A 16,221-nucleotide genomic window follows, 5' to 3' on the forward strand; every position below is an offset into this window, starting at 1 on the left:
AAAAAGTTTTCAAGCCTGAGTTGAATAAGAGTATAAGGGGATTGTGTATTCCTAGAGGTATCAATTTTACATTGATAAAAGAGAAACTGAGATTTCAAATGAGTTATGAGTTAAAAGATATTTCAACAACAGTTACCTTTTTCAAGTGGGTAGTTTGAGCAATTATCTCAAACCAGGGGAAGAGTTATATTTTTTAAACATATGAGCATGGGTATATATTATTGGGAGTAGTATTGAGCATCGATATGGGGATGAGTTCAGACAACTCAAAATCCTCATAAACCATGTCTGCCAACATAGGTAAAGGGTCATACTTTTTGGATGATTCCTTATTGCTTTTAAGCATAACTTAGTGGATCCATTTAGTTGAGGATGTCCAATACTCTGGTAAGGTATAGGACAGTTCTGGCAGTGTGGGTGAGTCGCTGTATCATCACGTAGCTCATAGTGATGGTTGATGGTTAGAGAATCTCCCAAATAAGTGTAATGAGTTTATTATTGTATTTTTATATACATTTGAGTTATTATCTACTATTTTAAAGGTTTCATTTATATATTCATCTTTTATTGTTGCTTTCATTTTGAGTTGAGTATCCTTGAGTTGAGTTGAGTATCTGATGTGAGGTCAAAAATATATATTTTAATCATTATTTGCCTTCCATTTATTATTTATATTTTCTCCTTTTGAGTATGGATTTTATGGATTGTGCTAAATAGTATATTTTATTTGTAGGAGTAAATTGGTGTAAAGTTGAAGAAGTTTGGAGCTAAAACAAATTAAAGATGGAAGGTTGAAGAAGAAAATCAACAGACAACTTAATGAATTAAATTAAATATAATAATATATAATATATAATATATAATATATAAGAAGTGCATATGGCTGCAAATTGTGAATTGATGCAAATTGAACTGCCACATGGCAGTCACTGATGAGCCGCAACAAAACAAAATGTTGAAGGCGGTGGAGCATAGTTCACGCGGAAACCAAATTCCGTTTGGTTTTGGATTTCTAATTAGATTTGGACTCCGTTATTTTATTTGGGGTTTTCTATATCTATAAATAGTCCATAGAAATAATTATTTTTGGAGGAATCATAGGGCATTAAATATAAAGTTGTCAATACTTTTTAGGGTTCTTTTCTTCTTCATTCCTTAGACATTAGTAGCTAAAGGCCCTTGTTCTGGGGCTGTGACTATGGCTAATTGTTGAACATCAATTTTTTTGAATTAATGTTGGTTGTCACTTTAAATTACTTTTGTATTCTTGTTTTAGTATTTCATGCTTGATCACCACAGAAATAAATCTTTTTTCTACTCTTAAACTCGGGAGACGCTAAGGTAGATAGACCAAATGATACAGAAAGCTGGATCTTCCATTAAATTGAGTTGATTTCCCGGATGAACACGTATCTTGGTTATAAAGCATGATGAAATATAATTGCTCGCCAATTAGGACTGTCTATCCCCGCTCAACGTTGTAGTTAGACAACTAATTGGAGTAGGCGATTAGAGGTCGGGAGACCATGATCATATAATCAACCTTGTAAATCAGTAATTTGATAACTGTAGTTAATTCATGCATGACATCTCATGCATTAGATGTCATACATGAAACCCTATACATGCATGAGATGTCATACATGAAACCCTATACCTGCTGCAACCATGGAATTTTCCAAATCACTATAAGTAATTTTGTTATTTCATTCCTGCATTCTTTTCTTTACAAATAAAATTCAAACTCTTTTGGCATTCTATCTAGTATAGTTTAGTAAAAATAGTTAATTGACAAGTCCATTGGGTTCAATAATTCGGTTCTTTTAAGAGCCACTATTTTACTTGTGCAACCACATATACTTGCGTGTGCAATTGGGAGAAACAGTATCCTTGAGTCGAGTTAAGTATTCTTGAGTCATATTGAGTTGAGGCGAGGTAAGTATGTCTTCTCTTTTCTTAGATCGAGCGTATACTTATGTTGCAGAGTTCCCCTTACATGCTCGTACATTACATTTACTGACACCATTTGGCCTGCATCGTTTCATGATGCAGATACAAGTATTCAGGATCTTCAACAGGCGTTTTGTTGAGGTCATGTGATATTCAGTCAACTTTGGTGAGCCTTCTTATAATCCGAAGGACTTTATCTTTAATTGACAGTTAGCAGTTTTGAGATGTCGTGCGTCTTGTCCCGATATCATTCTGTAATAGTAGAGGCTTCATAGATAGATAGAGTTGAGGAGTTTTCTGTAATTTCTTTCTTTTGAGTTGTTTTATAAACTCTGGGTATATCTTTTGAGTATTGTTCAAACTTTTTAAAGTTGAATTATTTGAGTTTTCTGAATTTTAAATTCAGTTTTAAGCTTTTGTATGTTTGAGTTAGTCTTTCGCTTGTAGTCAGCCAGGATGAGGATTGGCTTGGGGACCAACAATGGTTCTCGAGTGTCGGCCACGTCCAGGGTGTTGACTCAGATCGTGATATTAATATTAGGATATATAGGATCTCTCAATGATTAATGAAGGCTTAGATAGTTAGTATTAAGAAGAGAGGGAATAATGATTTGAAAGAATGCATACGGGACGAAGAATGGAGATGAAAGGGGCTTGATGCCCGTGGCGCATCAATGGCGTGCCGCGCCAGCCCCTCTGGTGCTATGGGGGCGCGTTGCCCTAGCCCCGAGCCTAGAAATCTCAATTTTTCGTCCTAACTCATCTAGAATTGATTGATTTCGTCCAACATTCCTTTGATTTATAAGCCCAACACAAATAATCAAAAACCCACTCAAATTCTATCAAGAATTGCCACTCATTCGCAAAACCCTCACCTCAAGAACTCAACAAAACTCCATTGTTAAAGAATGAAGCTAAAACCTCAAAAACTTCATCAAGAATCTCAATACAACAATTTCAAGAACGAATTCATGGAAGAATTACATATGTTACATGTGGGTGAAAAAACCCAACACTATTAGACGCTTACACCTCGTAAGAACACTTGTTCTTGGCGAAATCCTTGGTTTCTTGAGCGAACGATTGGAACCTTGCACTTTTTTTCTCTTGAAACTTCTCTCTGAAAACCCTCTGCATTTTAGGAATGAATAAAATTGATCTCAATCAGTTTAGACCACCTATTTGGGTGATAAAAAGTTTAGTCCTAGTGGGGTAAGAAAAAGACCAAAATACCCTTCCTTAAAATGAATGAAATGCCTTAACTAGAAAGGCTGCACTTAAATGGGCATAACTCCCTCATCTGAGCTCAGAATTAAAAAATCGGCGGCGTTGGGAAGAGGACTTGAGGACTTTCAATTTGATACCCATGGGCTACCTAACTCCGTCTGTGCTAAAAGTTATAGTCATTTGAAGTTGACCCAAAACTCACTATTGAAGGGTAACTTGTACGGACTTCTAGTTAGCTCTTTCAAGGTACGATGTGTTACAATATCTCCCCCTTGGGCACATTCATCCTTGAATGAGATCACTCTAAGTAGAACAGAGGTGTGAAGCATCTAACCACCCAACATGCAATTAATATAATCCAACATATCAATTTAAAAAGTAATTTACGAACAAGTCATTACCTTGGTCTGTAATTTCTTCGGAATGAAAAAGATGTGGGTATCTCTTCTTCATATTCTCCTTAGCCTCCCAAGTAGCTTCCTCAACAAATTGGTTCCTCCATAAAACATTGATTGATGCAACCTCTTTGGTTTTCAGCTTGCAAACCTGACGATCAAGAATCTGAATGGGTATCTCCTCATAAGATACACTATCCTTGATGCTAATACTATGAGTAGGTATGATAAGTGAAGGATCACACATACACTTCTTCAACATAGAAATGTGGAACACTGGATGGACTGTTGCTAACTCTGATGGTAGCTCCAATTCATAAGCTACATTGCCAACTCTCTTGGATATCTGGTAAGGACCAATATATTGAGGACTGAGTTTCCCCTTCTTGCCAAATCTCATAACACCCTTCATGGGTGAAACCTTCAAGTAAACCCAATCATCCACCTCAAACTCCAAGTCTCTTCTCCTAACATATGTATAGGATTTCTGACGACTTTGCGTTGGTTTTAACCTTTCCTGAATAATCTTCACTTTCTCCATGGCTTGATGAACCAAATCTGGTCCTATCAACTCAACTTCACCAACCTCGAACCAACCAATAAAAGATCTACATCTCCTCCCATAAAGGGTCTCATAAGGAGCCATTTCAATACTAGAGTGATAGCTATTAGTGTAAGAAAACTCAATGAGAGGCAAGTGGTCATCCCAATTACCTTTAAAGTCTATGACACATGCCCTCAACATATCCTCTAAGGTCTAAATTATATGCTCTGCTTGACCATTAGTCTGAGGATGGAAAATAGTACTAAGGTTCACCTTCAAAACCAAACCTTTATGAAAAGACTTCCAGAACTGAGTAGTGAATTGTGCACCTCTATCTGAAATGATAGACACAAGAACTCTATGAGGTCAAACTATTTCTTGAATATGTAATGTGGCATAATTTTCTGCTGAATTGGTAGTCTTTACCGGCAAGAAATGGACTGATTTAGTCATCCAATCTACAATCACCCAAATTGAATCATGTTTCTTGCGAGATCATGGAAAACCAGTAATGAAATCCATATTGATTATCTCCCACTTCCATTTCAAAATATCTATATTCTAAGGCACACCACCGGGGCTTTGGTGCTTCACCTTGACTTGTTGGCAATTTGGGCCCTTGGGCAATGAAATCTGCAATACACCTCTTTATACTACTCCATCAATAGACTTCCCTCAAGTCATGGTACATCTTTCTTGAACCGAGATGGATCAAATATTTGGAGCTATGAGCTTTCTCCATGATCCTCTCTTGGAGTTCATCCACCTTTGGCACACAAAATCTACCTTGATACCTCAACACACCATCTCCCCTTTGTTCAAAAGCCATCACGTTTTATTTATGAACATTCGCCTTTAATTCAAGCAAAACGCAGTCTTGATCTTGTTTCTCCTTCACCTCACACACTAGTGATGATTCAGCCCCATTCATCACCACCACTCTACCTTCATTGGAATCTAACAACTGGACTCCCAATCGTGCAAGTTTGTGCACATCTTTGGACAATTCTTTCTTGCCTTCCTCAACATGGGTAGTACTTCCTATAGATAACCTGCTCAAAGCATCAACAACAACATTAGCCTTACCTGGGTGATAGAGGATACTCATGTCGTAATCCTTGACTAACTCTAACTACCTCCTTTGTCTGAGATTAAGCTTTTTTTGACTGAAAACTTATTGAAGACTCTTTTGATCCGTGAACACATCTACATGAATACCATAGAGATAGTGACTTCTTATTTTTAAAGCAAATACTACAACAGTCAACTCGAGATCATGAGTTGGGTAAATCTTCTCAGGAATCTTAATCTGTCTAGAGGCATAGGCTATAACCTTACCATTCTGCATCAATACACAACCAAGTCCAACTCTGGACGCATCACAATACACAACAAAGCCTTGTGTACCCTCCAGTAGGGTCAATACTCGGGCACTAGTTAATCGGGTTTTCAGTTCCTGGAAGCTTTTTTCACAAGTTTCAAACCATTGAAAATTTACTATCTTCTAAGTCATCTGTGTCAACAGGTATGAAATAGATGAAAAACCCTCAAAAAACCTTCGATAATAACCAACTAATCCCAAGAAACTCCTTATATCAATTGGAGATGTGGGTCTGGGCCAGTTTCGTACTGCTTCAATCTTTTGAGTGTAAACTCGAATCCCTTCACCAGAATAATGTGGCCTAAGAATACCAAAGACTTAAGAAAAAAGTCACACTTAGAAAATTTGGTATACAAATCCTTATCTTTGAGAGTTTGGAGAACTATTCTGAGATGACTAGCATGATCCACTTTATTCCTTGAATAAATCAATGTCATTAATGAATACAATCACAAACATGTCGAGATATAGCTTAAATACTATGTTCATAATATCCATGAATGCTGCAGGAACATTGGTCAAACGAAAAGACATAACAAGAAACTCATAATTACCATAACGAGTCCTGAATATTGTATTTGGGATATGACTTTCTCTCACTCTCAATTGATGATAGCCAGATCTGAGGTCTATCTTAGAAAAACAAGTGGCACCTTGGAGTTGATAAAAAAGATCATCAATTCTCGAGAGAGGATACTTATTCTTTATAATGACCTTGTTCAACTGGCGGTAATCTATACACATTCTAAGAGAACTGTCTTTCTTCCTCACAAATAAGACCAGAGCGCCCCAATGTGAGACACTAGGTCAAATGAAACCCTTATCAAGAAGATCTTTCAACTACACTTTTTACTCTTTTAACTCAACTGGAGCCATTCGATATGGCAGAATGGATATAGGTCGAGTATCGAGAAGAATGTCTATGCCGAAGTCTATTTCTCTCTCAAGAGGGACTCCAGGAAGATCATCTGGAAAGACCTCTGAATACTCACTCACAACTTGAACTGACTGAATAGGCGGTGTCTCAACACTAGAGTCATTAACTCAGACTAAGTGATAGATGCACCCCTTAAAGACTAACTTTCTGGCTTTAAGGTATGAAATGAAACGACCCTTATGCACTGCTGAACTACTTCTCCACTTTAAAACTAGTTTATTAGGAAATTAAAACTTGAGTACTCGATTCTACAATCAACTAAGGCATAAAATGCATGAAGCCAGTCCATACCTAGAATAACATCAAAGTCCACCATGTCGTCTAGCTCAACTAAGTTAGCCATGGTGTCCTTGTGATTGACAGAGATGACACAATCATGATAAAATCTTTCTGCTAGAATTGACTCACCAACAGGTGTGGAAACACTGAAGGGATCAAGAAGTCCTACAGGAAGAATATCAAACTTCATAGCTATATACGGAGTCACAAAAGATTGACTCGCACCTGGGTCAAGCAATGCATGCATATACATCAAAATTAAAAACTTTGATCATACTAGTGACAATATCTGGTGAATTCTCTTGCTCTTGGTGACTGGTGATAGCATATAGACGGTTTACTCCTCCGCTTGTCCGTGAAGTACTCTATCAGCTGGAGCTGCTGAAGAAGATTTGTCTCTATTGCCCCTATTACCATTGTCTTGCATGTTCTTAGGGCACTCTCTCATTAAGTGACCTATCTTCCCATACTTGAAGCAACCAGTGGAGCCATCACGAGACGCTCCTGGGTGGTTCATACCACACTTAGCACATGTAAGAGTCCAATTATCCCCTTGTGCCACACTACCCTAAGATTGAGTAGGTCGAGTTTTGAAGTTCTACAAATTATGATTCCTGAACTCACCTTTGTTCTTTGGTGCAGGTGCACTAGCTGATGATGGTGCAGATACAATTGACCTTTGTTGAAAAGATGACCGGTTCACATTTCCGGTCTTCTGCTGTCTGGACTCATGACCTGTTGGCTTTGCCCTCTTATTACGAATCTTCTCTCTATATTTCAGGCTTATCTTCCTCAACCTGCTACACATGGATAATAAGCTTGGCTATGTCCATGTCTCCTATCAACATAGTTGCCTTACCCTCCTTACTTGACGAGCGAGACAACCCAAACACAAACAGACTCATTCTGCTTCTCATATCTGCGACCATATCTGGAGCATAACGGGGCAATCGGGTGAACTTGAGGTTGTACTCATGCACACTCATGGTCTCTTGTTTAAGATTCAAAAATTCTCTCACCTTTGCTTCCCTTAGCTCACGGGGAAAGAAGCGCCCTAGGAAGGCACTTTCAAAAGTAGTCCAGCTCACAAGTGGTGCCCCTTTAGCTGTTCTATTTTTTCATTATTCGTACCAAATCCTAGACACACGCTTGAGTTGGTATGCATCTAACTCCACACTTCATTATCAACGATCCGCATAACTTCGAACACTTTTTGCAATTCCTCCACAAAGTTCTTTGGATCCTCAGTTAGATTTGATCCTGTGTATTCTAGAAGATTCATTCTCAAGAACTCACAGATCCTGGATGTATCATGCACATCCTTACGAACCACTTTGTTGACCAGCTTGATTGGCCACAACTTGACTCAACATCCGGATAACATCCCGAAACTTAACATTTGTGACCTTTCCTTGAGAGGGTTGCATTTATGGTGCATTGGGTACCCTTTGATCTTGAGGATCAACATTTCTCCTTACAGAACGACCTCGAACAACTCTTCGTGGATGCATTATTTGAAAAGATACACGCAAGCATGAATAAGAAGGAAACTTTTATAGAATTTAACTCTATCACATGAAAAAGAGTAAGAAAGAAGTGATATATTTCCTAGATGTTGTAGCCTCCTAATTATAGATATGGTGCTCTTCACACCGATAACAAGGAATCTATAAACATGGCTTCATAGACACCCTAGGACTCTTGAACTCTGTGCTCTGATACCAAGTTTGTCACGCCCCAAGTCTACACCCTAGACGTAGTCGACACTCAAGAACCAGGTCCCAAGAGAACCCTTGGCCTGACTCATTACTCAGTAGAAGATTTACTCAAGTGAAATGATGCAGGTTGAATGACATTGAATGTACGAGCATGTAAGGGGAAAATTGAACATAGAAAGCTAAATTGATAACTTGGAGAAACATACTTACCTTAACTCAACTCATCTCAATTCAACTCAACCCAACTTAAATACAAAATCAACAATGATAGATGCAATATATAAAGCTTTTAAACTAGAAGATAAAAACTCAAAATGTGTAAAAATACAATAGTAAACGCTTTACTATTATTTGGGAGATTCTCTAACCGACAACCATCACTATGAGCTATGTGATGATACAAAGTCTCGCCCACACTGCCAGAACTATCTTATACCTTGCCGGGGTATAAAACTCCTCAACTATGTGGATCCACTAAGCTATGCTTAAAAACAATAAGGAATCATCTAATAAGTGTGATTCTTTACCCATGTAGGCATACATGGTTTATGAAAATTTTGAGTTATCTAAATTCATCCTCATATCGGTTCTCAATACTACTCACAATAATATATATAACTCATGCTCAAATTTTTATAAACATAACTCTTTTTAATTGAGGTAATTACTCAAAAGATCCTCTTTAAAAAGGTAATACTCTGAAACTCCTCTGAACTTGTAAACTCATTTAGAAATTGGTGTTTCTCTCTTTTAAAAAAATGTAAAAGTATTACATACTTGGGAATACTTTGTTCCCTTATACTCTTTTTTAAACATGAAACTCTCTTCATTCTCATACTGATTTACTCAAGTCTTAAAACAAGTTATAGATAATTGCAAAAGACTTCTCAAAAATGACTCAAAAGGACTTTCTTGAACTTTCCTCTTAACTTTACCTTGATTTGAAATGTAAATTTTTGAGTTATGATTAGGATATATAAGATCTCTCAATGATTAATGAAGTCTTAGATAGTTAGTATTAAGAAGAGAGTGAAGACACTATTTGAAAGAACGCATACGAGATAAAGAACGGAGAGGAAAGGGGCCTGACGCATCTGTGGTGCGCCGCTCTAGCCCCAAAAGTGTTGGTGCTATTTTGGGGTACAGTGCAGGCGCAGGGCGCCAGTCCCTCTGATGCTATGGGGGGCGGGGGAGGTTGCCTCAGCCCTGAGCTCAGAAAATTTGACTAATTTTCTTCTCAATTTTTAGTCCTAACTCATCTGGAATCGATTGGTTTCTTCCGAACTTCCATTGATTTATAAACCCAACACAAATAATCAAAAAGCCACTCAATCAAGAATTGCCACTCATTTGCAAAACTCTCACCTCAAGAACTCAACAAGACTCCATTGTTAAAGAATGAAGCTAAAACCTCAAGAACTTCATCAAGAATCTCAATACAACAATTTCAATAATGATATCATGAAAGAATTTCATGTGTGGAGTGTGAGGGAAAAAACCCAACACTACGAATTCATGAAGAATACTTGTTCTTTGCGAAATCCTTGGTTTCTTAAAAGAATGCTCCGAAGCTTGAACTTTTCTTCTCTTGAAACTTTTCTTTAAAAATTCTAAGCGTATTAGGAATGAATAGAACTGATCTCAATCAGTTTAGACCCTTATTTGGGTGAGAAAAACGCTTAGGCCTAGTGGGGGTAAGGAAAAGACCAAAATACCCTTTCTTAAAACGGATGAAATTCTTTAACTAGAGAGGCTGCACTCAAATGGGCATAACTCCTTCATTCGAGCTCAGAATTTAGCAAACTCAGTAGTGTTGGAAATAAGACTCGAGGACCTTCGATTTGATAGCTCATCATCTAAATCATTATGTGCTAAAATTTATAGTTGTTTGAATTTGACCAAAACTCACAATTGAAGGGTAACTTGTACGATCTTCTAGTTAGCTCTTTCAAGGTACGAGGTGTTACACCCACACTATCAAAACTGTCCTATATCGTACCGGGATATAGCACAGCTCAACTAAGTGGATCCACTAAGAAATAAGGATTCATCTAAAAAGTATGATCATGTACCTATGTTGGCAAGACGTGGTTCATGAGAATTTTGAGTTGTCTTAACTCATCTCCATATTGGTGCTCAATACTACTCTCAATAATATATATACTCATGCTCAAATGTATCAAATATACTCTTTCTCTAGTCTGAGATAATTGCTCAAACTATCCTCTTAAAAGAGGTAAATACTCTATATTTAATCTTTCTGGAAACTCTTTTATTTTTCTCCAAATAATACTCTTTTTCTTCATGTAAAAATGAAAATTTTGAGAAATACTTAGTTCCCTTATACTCTTGCTCAAATCTTGGTTAAAACTCGTTCTCAAACTTCACTTTACTTTCTTAAAAACATAGTTTAAAGCAAAAAATATTGGCTTTAAAAGATTCTCAGAATTTATAACTCAAAATAGGGTTCATGATGAAATATAGACATGAACGAATTAGCGCAAGGATCTCAATAACATTATAGAAAACTCAATACTCAGAACTTAAGAACTCAGAACTCAACGATACTACTCATCTCAAGAATACTCAATTCATATGGCTCATGCTGAAATATAGACATGAACGAATCAACTCAAGAATCTTAATGCATAACATTTAACAATTCAATAGTTATGAATATAATTTCAAAAAGAATCAGGAACTCAAGAACCCAAAATCAACTCATCTCAAGAATACTCAAATCTAGGGATAGAACCCTAGATTACTCTTTAACAAAGTAGATGTAGGGCGTGAGGGCGAACTAGTCCAACACTATGATATCCTTACATACCTGGAAGAACAAAGTTCTTAAAGAATCTTGAAGAAGAACTTGATTAGAAGCCTTGAAACCCTAGCTTGAAAGAGAACAATCACGAAAACTTTTCTTGATATTCTTGAATTAGTTTCTTGACATCTGTATGACCAAGAATTATGATTTTTATTAGTGATTTATAATTGTATGAAGGAATTTGAGTTGGAAAGAATAAAATTCTTGGAGAAGGACTTACCCTGAAGAAAAAATCTTGAAAAAAGATTGAAAGAATCTTGAATGGAAGTGTTCTACTTTGATTTTTCTTTAGGGTTTTACCTTAGGGTTTGAGAGAGAAGAGAATGAGGGACTAAGAGATGAAAATCTGATTGGTTTGGGCCTTTAATTAGTCAAAAAAGTTGTTTACGATTTTCTTAGAGGTAAAAAGACAAAAAAACGTTCCTTTTTAATGTTTTCCCGCCGGCTAATTCGTCGCTGCACTATATCAAGTTACTAAAATAGTCATAACTTTTTACTCGAAACTTAGATTGTTACGAAATTAGTGGAGTTGGAAAGAAAATTCAAATACCTTTAATTTCATAGGTTATGGGCCAAGTAACTCTTTAAATTCTAAGAGATATGGTCATTTGAAGTTGACCCAAGTAGAGTCTTACTTTAAAACTTAATCGGTATGGAAACTTTTAACTCAACTTTGTGCTAGGGGATTCTAGTGACCTTAATTCATATCCAAATTCATTCCCACACTAAAGAATTAACATTTACAAATATGAGAAATTTAAGAATCACTCGATATGATCTTATTCACAAATGAAGAACGGTTCGGGTCTTAACTTAGAAATTTTCAGGATGTTACACTTTATTATTGATAACTTATTACTAAAAAGAAATTTCTACCATAACAATCTTGTAATCAAACATTTTTATGTTGAAATCAATCATAATCATAATATTAACTATGTAAAAAATAAGAGAAATTACAAAAATAAAATACAATACAATAAAATTAGAAAAGTAGAACAAGAACAAAAATAACTTACTAGAAAGTAACCTAAATGACATATCCGAGGAAGAAGAACGACTGAAGAAAGAGTGACAATCAAAGGAATAAAATTAAGCTGAATTTAGGTTTATTAATAAAATTTCAAAAACATGACAAATGAATAATCATATGTATCACTCAAAAATAAAAAAGGAACTAGAAAATTAAATTTAAAAAAAGTAAGCAAAAAGAAAAGATGAATAATAAAAATAGCTACTCACCATAAAGCAAAAGTAGAACGAAAGAATTATATGAATGAAATTGAAAATGAATTTTTTATTGAAGAATAAGAGAAGCCAAAAGACGATTATGACATCTGTTATTCCAAAGGCAGACTCACACGATGTAAAATTGATAAATTGTTCTTAAAATAAAGTGTCAGAAAAAATGGGATGAGAAATTTCATAATCACCATTGATTGTCTAAGATAGTCGAACTTATTAAATAGTTAATATCGATTGGTAATGCACAAACCACTTGTAATCATTTAAATTTATTGGATATAGATTCATAAAAGAATTCAGATTATATTGAATGTGAGATATATTGATTCAAATAAATATTCTATATGCGCCAAAGAGAAAACTTCTTTTTTATCCTCTTTGATTATTAAAAATGTTTTCAAATATCACCCCCTCCTAATTAAAAGAATTGGGTTCAGAGTATAATAGTCCACAGTTCTAATTTTTGTGATTATTTTCTAATATATAATTAAACTAAATGAGGATAAGTTTAATCTCATTCTTTATACTTTAGAATGATTTTTAAAATTGAAATAAAAAAATTGATTAATCTTACAACTAATCATTGAATTGATTTATGAATACCACTTATTACTTAAAATTTGTAAACAAATTCAAATAGGGGTTCATAATAATTTTGTAACCAATCTTTTTATTTTTGATTCAGTCATAATCATTTGATTATGTAAAGTAATCAGGGAATTGCAGAAAGTCCCTGATGTTTCAGGCTCATTTGGAGCTTAATTTGATAGTGTTTAGTGTCCTCAAATGCCTAATCGATGCTATAAACTGATGTTAAGACCTTGATTTTCAGCATTACAAGCGAAGGAGAAAAGCAAGGACAACAACAAGCATAAAGGAACCAACAAGCTGAAGAGATGGAGAAAAGCGATCTTGAAGATTGCCAAACCACTTGGCAATTCACCGAGAGGCTCCTATCCCACCTAATTTTACAGTACACCATGTCTGAAATGAGAGAAATTTAGGCAAACAGGTTCCATATTGGCGAGTCACCGAATTGATCGCCGAAGAGAGATTGCACTGCCGAAATCACTGAATGAGCAGTAAAGATACAAGCGAATTAGCGATCCAAAGGAACAAAGGGCACATTGCGGACATGATCGATGATCCTGATACAGACCGCCTAAAGTTACAGTGCAAGTTGGATGAAAACAGGGAGCAAGAAAGCGATGGACAAGGACGATCGGCGCATCAGCGACTGGTCGGCGAAGCCCGACTTTTCTCGCCGACCAACCCCAAAAAGTTAAATTTTAGATCAGTATAAATTGATTTTTGGATGAGAGAGAAGGCATCCAGTCATTCTTGGAGTGAAATAGAGGGAACAAAAACACTATTCTTGTTGATTTTGAGGGTTTTCAGTGATAGATTTAAAGTGGGTGTTGTAATAGAAAGAAGTTTTGTTCATTTTAAGACTTGAGAAATCAACACCCAACTATGGAGCATGTAGTAGGTATTGAATTTTCTTCTTTTATGATGAATAGCTAAAACCCCATTCTTGGGGGTTTGAAAATGTAATTAATTGCTAAATTTGGCTAAATGAGTGTTAGTTATTATCAATTGTAGTGCTAATTTAAAGTGGGTCTTATTTATTGTTGTGGATAAATGGCCTTGTTGAATGTTTATTTCTGCTTGATTAAGTGTTTTATGCTTTCTTGATAAAGAGGTGTAAAACCAAGGTGGTAAGTTGGCGCTCATAGTCGTTGAGTCATGGTGGGTTCAGTTTGAAAGGGTGAATCCCTAGACTCATTATATGTATCTAGCTCGAGAGAGTAGATGTAGTGAGGTTATGGACTGGTTTTCAAATTTAGCATTGACGTTTGAGAGAACTCTATTGAAACGAGGTAGTTGTTCGAGAGAAAATTACCTCATCTAAAGTCCATCTTACCCACAAAGAATTAGTACTTTTGGTGATCAATTAGCACCCATTGACTTAGATTTAGAAATTGGTTGGTCAATCCCCCAAGTATCTTTCACTTATTTGATGAATCTTAGTTAATTGTTGTGGTTGCTTTCTAATCTCAAATCCATTTACCTGACATTGATGTCACTTTTCTAGTTTTATTAACAGTTTCTGATAAATTCTATTCCTTTAGCTATTGCAATCACGGTTATAACTTAATAATTGAATTCGAAATCAAACTACTCCCTGTGGGATCGACCCCAACTCTTTCGTTGGGTTTATACTGCTTAACGATTGTCTACACCTAGTATCGGATGAGGTGTAGTTGATATGTTAATCAAAATGGCACCGCTGCCGGGGAGTGGTGTTGTTTAAAATTCTCCTATCGAAGTTTAATTTGTGATTTTGTTGGCAGTAGTTGAATTGATTCAATTTGTTTGTGTTTGTGTTGGTTGTGTTGAATAGAAGAAGAAATGAGTGATGCAGGAAGTAATGGTAACCAAGTGGGCTACCAAGGTGATATTGACGATCTTTATAGTGTAAATGACCCAATCCAATTGAGTGGAATTGGTGCAATCTGTCTACCGTCTACCGAAGGGAACTCTATATTCCATGTTATTAACACAACTCTCCATCTCCTCCAAGTGAAAGGACTTTATGGAGGATTAGTTCACGAAGACCCACATGAGCATATGCAGAATTTGATCGATGTTTGTTGTTCGTTTTCATTCAAGAACGTGTCACAAGAGTCAGTCCATCTCAGGTTGTTCCCATTATCTTTGACGGGTGAAGCTAGCAAATGGTTGGCTGAGTTACCAAAGAATTCCATCACCTCTTGGGATAAGCTTAACATGGCATTCAATGTGAGATTCTTTCCCCCGTCAGAGATGATGATACTCAGAGATAACATTCAAGGTTTCAAGCGACTGGAAGGTGAACCAATCCATGAAACGTGGCTGAGGTTTAAGAAGCTATTACTTTAATGCCCGACTCACGGACTTCCAAACAACGTGTTGTTACATTACTTCTATAGAAGTCTTGACTCGGTAAATAAAGGAGTAGCTGATCAATTGGCTTGAGGAGGAATAATGTTGCAACCGTTTGAGGTGGCTTTGTCTCTTGTTGATGACATGATAAAGATAAATCAAGCATGGTACACTCAAGAAGACCAAGTTTCACCTTTTTGTTTTAGGATGACGCAAGAACAACTTGATAAGGAAAAAGAAAGGGATGATAACATCAACAAGATGTTATCCCAAATGAAGCTGATACAAAAACAAGTGCTAGAAAATGTGGGCAAACCCAAAGATGAAATGAGAGTGATTAGAATTGAGGAGGGTTCTCACTCGCGCTACTCAAAGTCGTGGGAGAATCAAGGTTGGAACTCTCACAATCTTGAGGAGGGTTTCCACCCAAGCTACTTGAAGTAGGGTGGGAATCAATGATGGAACTCTCACAAAGAAGAAGAGCGGAGGTGATACGCTCAAATTACACCTCCCTAAAGAAGTATAAGCGATCGTTATCAAGTAAAGAACCCAACTTGTAGGTTGGGGTCGATCCCACGAGGAAAATGGTTTAGACTTTACTTTAACCAACACTTATATTCAATTAGCCAAAATACTTCCAGAAACAAGAAATAAAAAGGGGGGATTTATGAAATAAATTGTAAGAGTTCAGTAAGTAATCAATAAACAAAAGTTGATTTAGGGTTTTTTATTAAGATGAGAAAACTAACTAGGGTATCCGTGTTCACCACAAACTCATAACGCAGTAATTCTA

Source organism: Solanum tuberosum, unplaced genomic scaffold, assembly GCF_000226075.1.
Source record: "Solanum tuberosum cultivar DM 1-3 516 R44 unplaced genomic scaffold, SolTub_3.0 scf00450, whole genome shotgun sequence".
In the NCBI taxonomy this organism is placed as follows: domain Eukaryota; kingdom Viridiplantae; phylum Streptophyta; class Magnoliopsida; order Solanales; family Solanaceae; genus Solanum; species Solanum tuberosum.